At 37.3% G+C, this 17,934-nt stretch overlaps 1 protein-coding gene across 8 annotated transcripts in view; it reads right to left on the reverse strand.

Moving 5' to 3' along the window:
* LRCH3 (leucine rich repeats and calponin homology domain containing 3) overlaps positions 1-17,934 on the reverse strand; it is a 102,521-nt gene that overhangs the window by 83,531 nt on the left and 1,056 nt on the right. The gene's annotated exons all lie outside the window — the stretch shown is intronic.

Consider the following 17,934-nt stretch of genomic DNA (forward strand, 5'->3'; position numbering starts at 1 on the left):
AATGACTGATGCTGTGTAATTATCTCTGTGTGTTTCTGTGTTTGTCTACATTTGAAAAACAGACTAAGAAATCTGAATAGTGCATTACTATGAAGCTGTAACTGTGTATGTTGCAGTAAGGTTTCTTCCTCCAGAAAACAGATGAAAATAAAAATAACAAACTTTTAATATGTACTCTAATGATAATAGTAACACAACAACTTAAAGAAAAATATAAAGTTTTGAGTCATATAACTCTGGCAAAGTAAAAAAATACCTTTTGACAAGGCAGCATAATGTAAGACAGCAAAGAACATACTGTGTTCTGCAAAAACCATCACATGCTGAGGCACAGAGTACATGAAATAATTCAATACTATTTATTCTTGATAATAATATTTTACATTGAGTTTAATAGCTGTTACATTACTTAGTATGTTAGTTTAAATACATTTTGCTAGAAAGTCATTATGCATATGAAATACTCATTTTTTAAAGAAAGAAGATAAATCTTTGGTGAAATTGGTCCTGATTAACCAACTGGATATACATACGAAATCAGACTAACTATCAATATACTGAGGAAACTAAGGAAGTTAAACTTAGGAACCTTCAAAAATACAGTTCAGTGGCATCATATATTTAAGAGTTATTGAAAATGAGCAGTTACAAGGTGGCATTTAAGTGTAATACTTCTGAAATTTTTGACAGTACTTTATTTGAAAATACAGTTTGATATAATAAAATATAGTAACAGTGCATAAAATATGACTATACTGGGTATGAAGGAAAGGAAAAGTTGGTAACTCAGATTAGAATATAAATGAGAACCAACTGCAGGGCTTTAACATTAGAGTAAGAAAAGAATTTGGTCAAACAGTTAAAATTGTCCACATTCATGACTCCGAAAGGCTCCTACTCCTTCACATAAATTATCTAAGTTGTCCCTGATGCCATCCTGTCTGGTATCAGTTGTCACGTGAAATACGATAAAAGGAGGCTGCAGCAGACAGACTGTAATCCTGTATCCTATTGCTCACTACAAGGAACAAAGACTGCTTAAAGATAACAAATGTTTTATTTGAGGGAAGGGGAAATAAGACGGAGGTCCAAAATCTTTTTGTTCTTGGAATGCAGTTTTCAAGTTCCCAGCAGCAACGCTGGTATGGGAAAAGGCTTGCTGAATAGAAGGGCTCCCACATATGAAGGGTTTAGGCAGTGATATGTGAGTAATGGAACACAACATGTAGAACCAGTTATAAACTTCTTAAATTCTAAGAGATCCTTAAGTCCAGAAGGATCTGAAAAAGCAAAGATAACATGAAGGATGCTGTGAAGAAATCAATACCTACTATGAAAAATTCTTTCTTTTGTGACAAAAGAAAAGGATAATCAAGATACAGATTCTATAGAAAGTAAGTCTAAGTTGTGTTTGTCATTATCTTATGTTGGAAAATGAACTGTTTACAAATTGCAAGTACTATGATGCATGCATGCGTGTTAAGTCGTGTCCAACTCTTTGCAACCCTATCAACTGTAGCCCACAAGGCCCCTCTGTCCATGGCATTTTCCAGGAAAGAATACTGGAGTGGGTTGCCATTTCCTACTCTAGGGATCTTCCCAACCCAGGGACTGAACTTGCATATCATGCATCTTTTGGGGTTCTTTACCACTAGTGCCATCTGAGAAGCTCTAAGTACTATGATAGGAGAGCAAAATTAATAAACCTATGCTGGTCACTGTTGATTCGACCTCAAGAATATTTAATTTGTACTGTTACTAAACAGTGTCTTTATAAGCAAGATAAACAACTGAACCAGTAACAATTAGACTTTTAAAAGCAAATATGAGAAACTGAAACAAACCAATGAGAAATAAAAACCTGCTTGCGACACAGTAATTTTGGGTAGAAAGCTCCAATCCTCATAAGAGAAGTGGAGATCAAAAAAACACAGGAAGACTGAGCTGTGGACATAGGTTAGGGTTTCTGTACAAGCTGGCACCCTTACTACACCTACAGGATGACAAGCTAAGACCTTTTTTTTTTTTTACCTTTTGAACATAACTTTGGCAGTGGCTCGGCTGAGCTAAGGCACAGTCTAAAGGACTTGCTAGCATCATGTTTAACTCTAGCTTATACATATCCACGATATGCCCAGATCATAAGCATCAGTTCAGTTCAGTTGCTAAGTCACGTCCAACTCTTTGAGACTCCATGGACTGCAGCATGCCAGGCTTCCCTGTCCATCATCAACTCCCAGAGCTTGCTCAAATTCATGTCCATTCAGTCGGTGATGCCATCCAATCATCTCATCCTCTGTTGTCCCCTTTTCCTCCCACCGTCAATCTTTCCCAGCATCAGGGTCTTTTCAAATGAGTCAACTCTTCCCATCAGGTGGCCCAAGTATTGGAGTTTCAGCTTCAGCATCAGTCCTTCCAATGAATATTCAGGACTGATTTCCTTTAGGATGGACTGGATGGATCTCCTTGCAGTCCAAGGGACTCTCAAGAGTCTTCTCCAACAGCACAGTTCAAAAGCATCAATTCTTTGGCACTCAGCTTTCCTTATAGTCCAACTGTCACATCCACACATGACTACTGGGAAAAACCATAGCTTTGACTAGACGGACCTTTGTTGGCAAAGTAATGTCTCTGCTTTTAAATATGCTGTCTAGGTTGGTCATAGCTTTTCTTCCAAGGAGCAAGCGTCTTTTAATTTCATGGCTGCAGTCATCATCTGCACTGATTCTGGAGCCCAAAAAAATCACATAAGCATATCATAGCCTAGAACAAAGTAACTGCTGGCATAACTTTCTTCTTTGCCTACCGAACCTCTCCCCACCCTTTTTAAGAGATTGGTGTTGAGACTGCTCAATATGGCTGACTTCTGTGGCATGGGGTTAGAATAACTGGGGTCATCTATATACTTACCTCAGAGGCCCTTTGGAAAAAAAGAGTAACCTCAGTTACCTGGATTAGCTGTAGAGGAGCACTTCTCAAACTGCAGTGTTCTCATAAGCACTTTGGGGGGTCTTATTAAGATGCAGAGTCTAATTCTGGGATGGAGTTTGAATTTCTGAATTTCTCATAAAATCCTAAGTGATGCCATATTGCTGGTCCATAAGCCACAGTTTGAACAGTAAAACTTTAGACCTATAGATTACACTTGAAAATTTCAAAAGAAGATGTTATATAATAGTAATACCCTAGGAAAAGCAAATCAAAACAAAAAATAATAATTATGACTTTGAATAGAATCTGTCAACCAAGAAAATAGAAAAACTCACTACTGGAACCAAATAACTAAGAATTTTTCAATTCATAGACTCAAGAGGCTCTGTAAACCTAATGCAGGATGCATATAAAGAAAGCTTCATCATAATCAAGCTGCAGAAAATAAAAGACATAGGGAAAAAAGTATTAAAAGCAAAGAAGAAACATCCCAATCTTCTTAAACCCAAAGTAACTGCTCCTACCCTACTTAAACCCATCCCTTCAAATCTGTGGGAGCAGCTCAGCACACTTCACTCAGACACTGGTTTGTTTTGCACATGCTATAAAAAGAATACCCTGTCATCTACAGCACTGCTTCAAGAAATTCTTTGTCTTCTAAAACCCTTTCCTTTTCAACAGGTCACAGCTCTCTATCCTTGGATTCCGTACTTCAGACAGTCTCTCTCTTCCCATAGTACCTCAAAGTAGGGTCTAGAGTGCTTTCAGATACTTAACACTAAATTCCCTTTCTTCTACTTATATATTTAAGAGGCTAATCACTGTTCTGAATCAACAGTCTTCAAGGGAGGAATGTGAACCTGCTCTCCACAGGATGCAGGGTAATGATCCACTGGAGTGTAGAATAATGATCCACTGGAGTATAGAACAAAAACATTAGAACTTCTATTTCTATTTGTCTTTAATTTCTCCTTTAAATTTTGTATTTTATGCCTATTTTATAATACATGTAATTTAGTACATACACACAGTAAACAAACACATCTGTTGTCAATAATTTCTTACTATGGGGACCACTGGCAAAATGACAGAATATTGTCCCTAGGTACTGGGATTTGGGACATGCAAACTTGAAAGGATAGGAAGTAGGCAACACTGTTCATCCTTCTTCTCAAGTTAATGTAGACTTCAGATCTTAAACAGAAATTAAGGGTATGCTCAGAGTTTAGGGGAAAAAAGAAAAAAAAAAAGGAAAACTGAAGGTACCCCTTGAAAAGAAAAATCTTTTCATCCTCTCCCAACTGAACCAGGCAATGGAATGTTTAGTTGTAAAAAAGTTATACTAAGTACAATAAACTGCCTATCACCGCATCATACATACTGCTTCTTGTTCATTTTGATAATTATAAAGGCTTAACTGATTACCTGGTTTTAGTATCAAATACAACTTGTAGTTAGACACATGCCATTTTTTTAGGCTGCCCAGGATCTAAACACTATTCCTGTTTGGAGAATCCAATACTTTTTGAAACAGTTCTTTCCTCAACAGAAGCTGAAAAGTGTCACACCGTATGTTAGCTTTCCCAGACTCTTGCAGCTAGGGGCATTGGCATATATCTGGTTCTCTCAGGCACATCCTCCCCTAACCTTGAACTAAAACCAGTATAACAATACATTCCAATTTCCACAGGTAGTGGTGGCAAACGCTCCAGTGCTAGTAAAGAGTGTACATTATCTTTGGTGCTAGTGGTTCAATTTGAGGTGTTTATCACCGGGTGGCAATGCTACTGGTGTCTTCACAGCATAAGTTCTGCCACATGATTTAGGCCATATTCTCCAGTCCTCCCAGAGATCATGGGGGCTACTCATAACCACAGCTGGTGTCTGCTGCTTGTAATTAAGACCCTAACTAATTATTTATGCTCAATTTTCATAGTTTATTTGGTTATCTGTTTGTATAGATAAATTGGCTACCCATATCCATTGGATAACCATATTAAATTGGTTATCTATTTGTAACTAGTTAACAGAGCTCTTCAGTGACACTACCTTTAAAACAAATAAGCCAACCTTTCAAAGGTTTATTCTGTATCAAAGTGCCCAATTTTGCAAAATGAAGTCTGTATTTTATACTTAATATTTTTTTCCACTGAATAAAATCTTTGACTTACCTAATCAAGATAGTTTTAAGAAGTGAACAGATACAATTTTCCTAAACAAATTTTAGAGTAAAGTAGTATTGGACACAACTGAGCGACTTTCACTTTTCGCTTTCGTGCACTGGAGAAGGAAATGGCAACCCACTCCAGTGTTCTTGCCTGGAGAATCCCAGGGACAGCGGAGCCTAGTGGCTGCCATCTATGGGGTCGCACAGAGCCTGACACGACTGAAACGACTCAGCAGTAGCAGCAGCAGTATAGTCTATGAACGAATTCCTCAAGTAGTGGTTCTTGACTGCTTGTTAAAAATGGAACTTAATGGACCCCACCCAAATCTGCTGAATCAGTCTCTCTAGGGTCCCAGGAATGTATGTATATTTTTTAAAAAGTGCCATAGGGGATTTTATGCACACTAAAGTTTGAGAACCAACAGGCTATGGTCTGTCACTTGATAACAGATGATCAGATATCACAATGTTACTGAGATAGAAAAAGGATCACATATTTATCAGGCTAAGAGTCTCCTTGGATAACTGAGCCTTGCCTAATTATTACAGTTATAAATACTGAACAAACATGGAAAGCCTGCTTTACTGTAAGGAGTTTAAAATTTGTTTTACTTCTTTTATTAGCAAATCAGGGTCCTATTCTAAAATTTTTCAAACACCTAAAAATTCTCAATTGTTACTTATTATTTTGGGGTACTGACTCCTAGCACATGTAACATGATCACTCTTATCCTCTATGACACCAATTAAAAGAGGCTCTGAATGCCTGACTTTTGACATAAAAGGGCATTATGCTTGAGAATGTTTTGATTGAATTCTACTTTATCATTGAAGCCCCAAGGCTCCTCATTTAACCCAGGCACACAGAAATCAGTTGTCACTATTTCTAAAGCTAAGAAAGAGAATAGGCTTTTCATTTCCTGTTTTTGCCTTCTCATTCATTCACTTTTCCCTCCCATCCCTACCATCCATATCCCATTCATTCATCCATCCATCCAATAAACACTCAAAGGTATTTGGTATTGTACTAAGTGATGTACAAAATAAACATTAAGTTAAGACAACACCCTCTATGTTAGGCAGAATCCTAAAATGCGCCCCCCCGCCCCACCGCAGATCTCCACCCTAATCCCTGGGACTGTGAGTATGAAATATCACTGATTATATTCCTCATGAGGTAGAGATTTTGCAGATATAATTAAATACCTGCTAATCAACTGACTCTGACTTAAACAAAAAAGAGATAATCTGGCTAGACCCAATCTCATCAAATGAGCCTTCTGGCTGATAGCAGAAGAGGAAGTCAGAAATTCCAAGAGGACACACCACTGCTGGCTTGAAGGTGAAGGAGGTCATGCTGTAAGGAATGTGGACTTTTCAGAGCCTCAGAGCAGCCAGAAGATGACAACTAGCAAGGAAATGGAGACCTGAGTTTTATAACTGCAAGAAACGGAATGCTGCCAATATCTGAATGATTCAGGAAATTCTTCCCCAAAGCCTCCAGATAAGGGTCCAACCTGGCCAAGACACTCATTTTGGTCTTGTGAGACCACAAGCAGATAACTCAGCTGAGTCCAGGCTTCTGACCTACAGAGCTGTAAAATAATAAATGTTGTTTTAAGCTTTGGCTATGATTTGTTACACAGCAAGAGAAAACTAATATACCTTTTTTTAAGAAGATCCCAATTTAGTATGAAAAAGACACTATTGTTCAATGTGACAATAAAAAACGTGTGAACAAGTATTAGGGAAGCAAGAAAAGTGACTGGTGAAGGGGGATGGTAAAGAGATAGAAAAGGCAAAGGGGAAGGCAAAAAAAGAGGTGATATGAGTAATAATCAAGTTAAGAATGAATAAGTAAGTCTAAACAAAGAAGCACATTAAAAAAGTAAATAAATCATAAGTGTAGATGTACAATTTTTAAAACATGGTATAAAGTGAATAACCATATAGGTGATGAAACCAGGTTAAAGAATAGAATATTTTCAGTACTTCAGAAATGCACCCACCCTTAACCCACTGCCCCTTTCCTTTAATATTTTCCCCTCTCACTTACAAGTAACCATAATCCTTTTATGGTAATTACTTTCTTGCCTCTTAAAAGTTTTAGCATTTATGAATGATTATGACACCACCCTTATGGCAGAAAGTGAAGAGGAACTCAAAAGCCTCTTGATGAAAGTGAAAGAGGAGAGTGAAAACGTTGGCTTGAAGCTCAACATTCAGAAAACAAAGATCATGGCATCTGGTCCCATCACTTCATGGCAAATAGATAGGGAAACAGTGGAAACAGTGTCAGACTTTATTTTGGGGGGCTCCAAAATCACTGCGGATGCTGACTGCAGCCATGAAATTAAAAGACATTTACTCCTTGGAAGGAAAGCTATGACCAACCTAGATAGCATATTAAAAAGCAGAGACATTACTTTGCCAACCAAGGTCCGGCTAGTCAAAAGGCTATGGTTTTTCCAGTGGTCATGTATGGATGTGAGAGTTGGACTGTGATGAAAGCTGATTGCCGAAGAATTGACACTTTTGAACTGTGGTGCTGGAGAAGACTCTTGAAAGTCCCTTGGACTACAAGGAGATCCAACCAGTCCATTATAAAGGAGATCAATCCTGGGTGTTCACTGGAAGGACTGATGCTAAAGCTGAAACTCCAATACTTTGGCCACCTCATGCGAAGAGTTGACTCACTGGAAAAGACTCTGATGCTGGGAGGGATTGGGGGCAGGAGGAGAAGGGGATGACAGAGAATGAGATGGCTGGGTGGCATCACTGACTCGATGGACAGGAGTCTGAGTGAACTCCGGGAGTTGGTGATGGACAGGGAGGCCTGGCGTGCTGTGATTCAGGGGGTTGCAAAGAGTCGGACACGACTGAGCGACTGAACTGAACTGATGCTTGTTTTTGAACTTCATTTAAGTATATTTGTGCTGCAAATACAGTGTCATATACTTCATTTGCTCAACATATCTCCAAGGTTCATCTATGTAATTGCATGCAGTTGTAACTTATTCATTTTTACTGCTGTGAAATCACATAAATATTGAAAACTGATTTACCCATTCTATTGATGGAAAAGGAAATGGCAACCCATTCCAGTATTCTTGCCTGGGAAATCCCATGGACAGAGGAGCCTGGCAGGTACAGTCCATGGGGTCACAAAAGAGTCTGACATGACATTCTATTGATGATCGTTTGTCTTTTTGTTTTGTCAAACATGAACAACGTTATGAACATTCTTGGGTTTCCCTGGTGGCTCAGACAGTAGAGAATCCACCTGCAATGCAGGAGATGTGGGTTCAATCCCTGGTTTGGGAAGATCCCCTGGAAGAGGGCATGGCAACCCACTCCAGTATTCTTGCCTGGAGAATCCCCATGGACAGAGGAGCCTGGCAGGCTACAGTCCATGGGGTTGAAAAGAGTTGGAGACGACTGAGCGACTAAGCACAGCACATGAACATTCTTATACATATGTCCTGGCGCACTTATACACAAGTTTCTTTGGGGTATGTACCTCAGAGCCTGGAATTTCTGGTTCATAAAATATGTGTATTTTCAACTTTACTAGGTGTTTTTCAACTCCCATCGGCACTGTATAAATGTCCCAATGCTCCATAGTCAGTACCCTTGTATTTGTGGGATCTAACATCTGCATATTCTACTAACCTTGCACTGAAAATATTTGGGGGAAATATTACAGAAAGTTCCAAAAAAGCAAAACTTGAATTTGCTATACACCAGTGACTATACAACATTTAGATTGTACTAAATCTTACAAGTAATCTGGAGAGGAATTAAAGTACAAGGGAAAATTGCATGGATTATATGCAAATAGTATGCTATTTTTATGTAAGGGATTTAAGTAACCACAGATTTTAGTGTCTTTGTGTGTGTTTGTGTGTGTGTGTGTCTGGGGAGTAGGAGTGGGGGGTGGTCCTGGAACCATTTCCTGAGGACACTGAGGGAGAACATTACTTTCTAGTACCCTGTACTGTCTGTCAATGAGAAGTACCTCGGTTTGGTTTTCTTTTTTGTTCCCTTGATTACTAATGAGATTGAGTACCTTTTCACACATTTATCAGTTATTTGGAATTCCTCTTTAGTGAAGTACCAGTTCAAGAGTGTTCTCAGTTTTCTACTGTGCTATCTTCTTATCTGTAGAAATTCTACATATATTCTGAATATCATTTGTTTGTTTTATTTATTGGCAATCCGTTACTCTGTGGCTTATCTTTTCACTCTCTATGATTATAGGTCATTTCTAAAAACCCGTTTTTAATGAAAAAAATCGGTTACCTAGTTCTTATAAGAAATATGTTTAATAAATCAGTTAAAGTTCTTGGTTTGAGATTTCTTTCAATAAAAAATATACAAATTTATAGGAGCAAGGGAGAAAGTTAAAAGTTATGAAATTCCTTAAATTTTTAGTACTAGTTTATGATTCTATAATTAGTAGCACTGCATTTGATATTGCTGGCTACTTCAGGAACTCAAAACAGTGTTCCTTTTGTGAATTACCACATTAACCATGTATTTTCTTCCAAACTTCAGTGGAGTAACTGCTTCATAAATGAAGTGAAAAAAAAAAATGAACATGCCTGCTACTACTTAAAAAGTCCTATTTCATGTTATGAGGTAATATTAAGCATCGAGCCCCCAAATACAGCCACAGGAAAAGGAAATGAACCCTAGGAAATCCTTGGTCCCAACTTTGTTGCCATTCTTTTAGTCTCAACACTGATTTTTGTGATGATCCATGACTCATTTTCTCACCCCTCCTAAAGGCACCATCCTACCATTTACTCTTCCTATTTAAAAAACAATGCCAGTACAGCTGAGTCTAGATTTTTCCCCTGAAAAGTAAATTTAAATCTTATTTCAGAAGCCTTTATACTCAACAGCCATGATCTTCCCCATGGTCTCTGCTTCTCTTTACAAAACATGTGTCTGTTGCAGGAGGGAAGCAGGGAGGAGGTGGGTAAGGACATAAGTAACAGGATACTTTTAAATCTTTTGCACTGTGCCAATACAATATAAGAATTGTGCTGCTCCTCAGGCAGAAGAGAAAGGATATGGCAAGTTGATAAGACTATATTAGAGCTCATTCCAATTAGGAATCACACAATTTCTCATTTGGAATAGAAGGTAAATCTGTAAGAGCTGGGAGTTATACAATGTTTCCTGAGATGTGTTCTTGTCTGTTCTGTTCAGTCGCTCAGTCGTGTCCGACTCTTTGCGACCCCGTGGACTGCAGCCTACCAGGCTTCTCCGTCCATGGGATTCTCCAGGCAAGAATACTGGAGTGGGTTACCGTTTCCTTCTCCAGGGGATCTTCCCGACCCAGGGATCGAACCCGGGTCTCCCGCATTGGAGGCAGACGCTTTAACCTCTGAGCCACCAGGGCATATGTATATATTCATGGATACTTTGTTACAGAGTAGTATTATATACAATATTATATCCATATTTATGAAAGTAGCGTACTGGGCGGTGGTGGGGGGGGACGTGAATTACAGAAAACAATAAACACTATAAAAACTAATTTGGTTTGAAGCCATAGATTTGCATTAAAACAAGCATGAACATATAATATAGGGTGGCACTTTAATACAATTCCAAGCCTTGAAATTTTAAGTTCTCTATTAAGGCAACTTCAAGCTCTACACCCCTGCTCTTTTCTGAGGTTAGAGGAACTCAATAAGAATTTGTTATTAACGTATACACATACTCTTTATAGACAGAGAAGTGGAAGAGCTGGCTTTTAGGTATAAAGACATATCAAATGTGAGTTAAGTTGCCTTTCATGTTTAAGAAAAAAAAACAGGTCTTTTGTAGGTGGCCTATAAACCTAGTTAAACTATATAAAGTTTGTAACACTGTTTCTATGAGAAACTCCTTTTGTAATTCTGTTTGTAAGTTATGTTTTATTTATGTTTTTAAAGTTGCATATAATTTGTTAGAACAATTCCACTTCTAGGAATTTATTTAGTAAGAGATGGCATCTGGTCCCATCACTTCATGGGAAATAGATGGAAAAACAGTGGAAACAGTGTCAGACTTTGTTTTTTTGGGCTCCAAAATCACTGCAGATGCTGATTGCAGCCATGAAATCAAAAGACGCTTGCTCCTTGGAAGGAAAGTTATGACCAACCTTGATAGTATATTAAAAAGCAGAGACGTTACTTTGCCAACCAAGGTCTGTCTAGTCAAGGCAATGGCTTTTCCCGTGGTCATGTATGGATGTGAGAGTTGGACTGTGAAGAAAGCTGATCGCCGAAGAATCGATGCTTTTGAACTGTGGTGTTGGAGAAGACTCTTGAGAGTCCCTTATACTGCAAGGAGATCCAACCAGTCCATTCTAAAGGAGATCAATCCTGGATGTTCATTGGAGGGACTGATGCTAAAGCTGAAACTCCAATACTTTGGCCACCTCATGCGACGAGTTGACTCACTGGAAAAGTCTCTGATGCTGGGAAGGGTTGGGGGCGGGAGGAGAAGGGGACGACGGAGAATGAGATGGCTGGATGGCATCACCAACTCTGTGGACATGAGTTTGAGTGTACTCCGGGAGTTGGTGATGGACAGGGAGGCCTGGCGTGCTGTGATTCATGGGGTCGCGGAGAGTCGGACACGACTGAGCGACTGAACTGAACTGAACTGAACTGAATAAGAGATGTGAGCAAAGAGTTACATTTATATAAGAGTTCACTTGCTGTGCTCAGTCTTGTCTGACTCTTTGGGGCCCCGTGAACTACAGTCCACCAGGCTACTCTGCCCATGGAATTTTCCAGGCAATACTGGAGATGCCATTTTCTACTCTAGTATTATTTATAACAATAAAAAATTAGAAATAGTCTAAATGCTCAATAAAAGGGATCTGATTAAGTGCAAAGACATAATTAAATACTCTGCAACCACTAGAATTCTATTACAAGAAAATGTTAACAGATATGACACAATATTTCTAATATACTCTACAGTGGAAAAAAGCAGACTACAAAAAGCTAATACCATGTTTTTCAATATACACGTACAGATTAAAAAAAAATTGGAAGAATATGTCAAAATGTTCACAGTGGTTTATTGATGCAGTAATATTACTTTTTTTTCTTTCTCTACTTTGTGTATTTTTTCCCAAATTTTCGGTAATAAACGTGTTACTTTTATAATCACAGAAAAATTCAAATATAGGAGTTTATATACAGGCAGAAACAGTTTATGATTCTTTGTCATCAATTTATTCTGACAAAAGGATGCAGAAAAAAATATATTTTCTCTTTGTATTTATATACTTTTTCTTATGGTAGTAAAAATTACATTTCTCAAGATGAACTGAATACAAAAGAAGGAGATACAATCTCTCCGCTATCAGACTGACACAGATCACAAAGAATAAAATCAGCAAAGTGAAGACAACTCATGAGCTGCTGATACAAACCTAAGCTAAAAAACCCTTTAGGAATAACAGTTTTACAATCTGTATTTAAAAGCCCCTAAAACTGTACATTCTTTTAACCAATCAATAATATTTCTAGGGATTTATCCTAAGGAAATTAAACAAGTCTGCAAAGAGATACACATGAAGTTATTTTCAGCAATATCGTTTGTAACAGTGAAAGATGAAGACAATTCCAAAGTGTATCAACAGGGTAAATGAGAAGACAGTATACCTCTGGCGGACTACTATTAACAACTATGCTACATATCTTTCTGTAGCAGATATTTTCTGATACTGTATATCATGCAGTGAAAAAATGATAAAACAGCCTTTTTAAGATCCCATTTTAAGATTTTTTTAAAAAGTGAGAATGTATATATTCATGAAGAAAATGTTTAAAGATTTCAAACCAAGGTTCACTACCAGTTTTCTGTGGTAAGTAGAATTACAAAAGATCTTTAATGTCTTCTTTATAACTTTTTGTACTACAATGAGCATGTACAACTCTTAATATCAGAAGGAATGATTTTGAAACAGTCTGATTAGTCAAATAAAATTAGCTTTGGTTTTTTCCTACTCTTCTCTCATTCCTAAAGCTCTTAGAAGGTTCCAGATTTGAGCGCATGATACTCACAGATGAAAAATGGGTCAACTATACAGTTAATGCCTCTATTAACAAAGATGGCATGCTTAAATGGCAGTTTTTATTAAGAAGATATTATTTCTAGGACTTGCCTAATGGTCCAGCAGCTAAGACTCTGTGCTCCTAATGCAGGGGGCCCAGGTTCAATCCCTGGTCAGGGAATAGATCCCACAAGCCACAACTAAGAGTTCGCATGCAAAAACTAAAGATCCCACGTGCTGTAACAAAGATCAAAGATCCTGTGTGCTTCAATGAAGACCTGATGCAGCCAAAAAAAGTAAAAAGTCAACACCCTTACTTTAAAAAAAAAAAAAAAAACCAAGATATTATTTCTATAGGAAAAAATGATATATCCCCTTTCAGCCCTGAGATATGATCAAAGATCTGGTGATTATGACTGAGCCCCCATTTGCTGCTATCTTCTCAACAATTATTTAAGTGTACTCACCTCTAGTGATCATGGCGGCTTATTGTATTCAAGGATATAGAAAGGCATTGCAGTATGCCCCAACATCACTGTCAAATACAACTTTCTGTGATGATGGGAAGATTCTATTACCTGTGCTGTCCAATATAATGGACAGTAGGTCTGTCTAATGTGCTGACCAATATGATACATGTGGCCACTGAGCATTTGAAATGTGGCTAGTACAATTAAGGAACCAAATTTTAAAATTTTAACTTATTTTAATTTTAATAACCACTTAGGCTAGTAGCTGCTATACTGGACAACACTGTTGTAGAAAATTCACTCAGTACATAGACTGCAATTGATACAAAATATACATAAATAAGTATCCAAGAAAAATATGGTTTTCGCTTAAGACCTGGCATTTCAATGCATATTTCCAAGACTAACAAAACCATGATTGTGTGAGTTAAAGAATGTTTTCTGAAAAATTAAATGGTCTTTTATGCAATCCTCATTCTTCTTTATCTAGAAAATAAGCACACAATTCTCGAAAGCCGCCTTCTCATGGCTTCAGTTAGGTTCACCCATTACGTCTCAATTTCTTTCTTTTTTTTGTATCATTAGTCTCTCCCATCTGCCATCAACCACAGGCTTTTCCCAAAAGTTGAATCCTTGGTTTCCTGTTTTCAATTCTCCATTCAGAAAAGATTTCTTACACATTCAACTATGATACTACTTGTCTTCTGCAAAACAGCACCACTTCACTATAAAACCTTAAACAAAGTCTTAATCTTTAAGACAGCTTCTCATTTGTAAAATAACTTTAGAGGGTTACTACAGTTCCTTTGGTTTTAGGAGTCTCTAAATTCTAGTAGAAGCCTAGTTTGTTTCTGGTTTTTTCTCGGACTGATTCTTCTTGCCCTTTAAGTGCTATGGTACCCCATGGTTGTCAGTGACCAAGTTTTCCACTCTCCACATTCTCTCTCCAAGAACTGCATAAACCCTTCATTACGACTGTCTCAAATTTATGCTGCAGTTCTAACTTCACTCTTAGAAGTTCCAGATTCACACTTCTATTTGCTGCACAGTTTCTTTAGTTGGCCTAATACATTTAAGACTCCGGTAGAACATGTATCAGGCCAACTAAAGAAACTGAACCAAACTTTGTCAGTACGGCTTAGTGATCAAAAACAGAAGTTTTAGGATCAGATGTATTTGGATTTGAATCCTAGTGCTGTCATTTATTACCTGTGTAATACTGATCAGATTAATCTCAAGTCTCCATTTTTACATGTAAAATGGGGTTAAAACAACTCAGGTGGTTGTTATATGTGCATTTTATATATATAGCTTAGTACAAAATTTGCAATATGCTAACAGCTCAACAGTGTTAGCTACTATTATTATCAGTAGCATTACCACCTTCCTAGCCCTACAGGTTTAACTGAGGCAACTTGATGCATTCTGTCTCTTTAAAAAAAAAAAACTCAGTCACCATTCGTACATTTATTTTCCAGTATGATCTCAGACTGCTTTTCATTCCGTGACCATTACTGCAGCCAGCCAAACAGATGACTAGATTTTTAATGCTTACAGGACAGAGTCTTTTCTTACTTTTATTCCCACTATATTACCGAGCATAATGCCTTACACATAAAAGTTTTGCTATTATTAGAAAATTCAAATAATCTTTACATCTACTCATTCTATTACACAAGGTCTCTTGAGTTCTTTGAGAACAGGGAGTGTCTTGGTCCTCTTTGTGTATCTACACCTGAAAATCCTTTAGTCAACAAACACCTGTTAAATGAACAATCTCCCTGTTTCCAAACCTATCATCAGTCAGCTGCCTCAAATGCAAAGGGCAGCTCTCATATTCTCTAATCCAACCGATTTATTCTGACCAAACTGACCTTCCCACAACTTCAAGAGCAGACTCACTGTCGTATTACTCAGGACTCTTATTTTGTATCAAAAAGTCTACTCAGATTAAGTAGGAAAAGGAATTCATTAGCTTGCATAATTTGACAGTCCAAGGATACCACTAATTTAAAGCCTGGCTATTGATCCAAAGATTACCATCAGAACTTGGCCTCATTCTTTCCATCTTTTGGCTCTGTTTTCAATTTATTGGCAAGCTCCAGGTTCACACTCTATTCTCTCAGCAACTCCAGGGTTCAAAGCATGCCTCTTTCTCAACAGAATTAACACTCCTGCATGCTGATAGGAAAATGTGTCCATCTCTAAACTATCACTGTTGCCAGAGGGATGGACTACTTGACTAGCTAGCCCTGAGTTATGTGCACACCTCTGTGGCAGGGTGGGATCCATTCCACTGACTGGAATGGCTTTCCTTCCCATTTCTGCCTCCCCAAATTAAAGCTACAACTTTTCGGCCCCCAAAAGTCTTTCGTGATTTAAGATTTTCCCTGTCCATTGGATCAAGTAACTCATTTCCAAACAAACACTTCTTTTTCTTCCTAAAAAATCTATCATTTAAAACAAACAGGAGGGGGAAAATCCCAAGAAAATGTTGCATGATGAATTCTGTCAAGTTATAAACAGTACGGGTAATATGTACTATCTCTTAAAATGTAAGGATAGCAGGTCTATGTATCTATAGATACATTCTATATATTAGGAAAGAACAGAATATGTGGCAACTTTTAATATAGTGTTCAAGTAATGTTTTGGGCTTTAAATTTTCTGTAGGGTCTAAACAAAACATTTCAGCTAACAAAAATTGGGTTTTGGAGTTACCTCAAACAGGATTTGAGTTAGGCTCAAATTATGGCTAACAACACCTTCCTAGGCTTTAGCTACAAGTCTTTAAGCAAATTATTTTTCTCTCCAAACCTGGGTTTCATTACCTCTAAAAACAGGAATGGTAATATCTATCTGTATGTAAAGAGGCTGTGTGGCACAGTGAAGAGAAAAAGAGCAAGATGGACCCAGGCTGAAATTCTACCACTATTATTATTTATATGATTCTGAGTGGCTTCTTGTAAATTCTGTGTGATTCCTCATATGTAAATTTGGGATAATAACATTTTAAGCATTTATTTTTATTTATTTGGCTGTGCTGGGTCTTAGTTGTGGCATGTGAGATCTAGTTACCTGCCCTGGGATTAAACCCAGGTCACCTACACTGGAAGTGCAGTGTCTTAGCTACTGGATCACCAAGGAAATCCTTGGGATAATAATATTTAATCCATTGGTTGTTAAGCATTTAACAAGGCAATGTATTTTAAACATCTACCACAATGAATAGTAAACAGTGAAAACTCAATGATGTTATCCACATCAAATTATCTGTTTAAAATAATTTAGAGAATTCAGTATTTTTGTACTCACCACGGTCTGCCAAAGACTTCTTATACTTAATAAGTGATATTTCTGACATTTTAGAAATTAGTCTAACAGGTTATAAAGTATTTTGCAATCTTTTTCTCCTCTTCTAGACTTTTTGACTAAATAAAATGTCAATGAATAAAAAATCTGGTTTATAAATAAACTATTAAAGTAATAAAAACAAGTGTGGATAATAATGAATTAAAACTTCACAGCATAGTAAGGGAAAAATTCATTGTCATTACTTATTCTTCATAAATGCCTTTGAGTTTTCTTTGTTAGCTAATATTTCTTAAAGGAAAAGACACTGGCCCTAGAGCTATTTAAAGACGGTAAGATAATGAGCTAGATAAACTCCTACAATCAACTTATCCCTTAACTTCAGGCTTAATGTAGTAATACTGAAATGACTCATGCCAATATGAAGTCACTATGCTATCCATCTCCTGAACAGTCAGTCATATGCCATATAGCCACCTCCTGAACAGAATCATGAAACTTGGGGTATGAACGACAAATTTAGATGCTGTCTATCAGAACACATACAAGAGGCAAGTGGCCGCTCATTTACATAAGCAAAAAAATTTAATTTTAAGGTCATTCACTAAAAAACACAAACTATATTCTATGTAACTGTTTTCAAAAAGATTAAACAGACAGACATTTGATTCTTTCCATTTTACACAAGAGGCAGTTTCTTTGGAAAACAGTTTCTTGAAGTAGTGTTAACAGTTTTGCTTATCTTTCTAAAATGAGTGAATCATATGTAATACTCAGCAATCTTTAATGAGCGCACAAACACAGGAAAAGTTAACAGCTTAAGAAAGGTTGTATGAAAATAATTACATCATACTATACTATATGTAAGAGATGTTTTCTTCCTTTGTACTGACTGTTTTTAATCTACTCCTTTAGGAAGCTGTATTTTAAACACAAAGGAAACATGTTGAACACCTCAAGGGAAACATGCTGAACACCTCAGTCAC

Source organism: Moschus berezovskii, chromosome 1, assembly GCF_049115385.1.
Source record: "Moschus berezovskii isolate FMDL1 chromosome 1, NW_MosBer_1.0, whole genome shotgun sequence".
Classification (NCBI taxonomy): Eukaryota; Metazoa; Chordata; class Mammalia; order Artiodactyla; family Moschidae; genus Moschus; species Moschus berezovskii.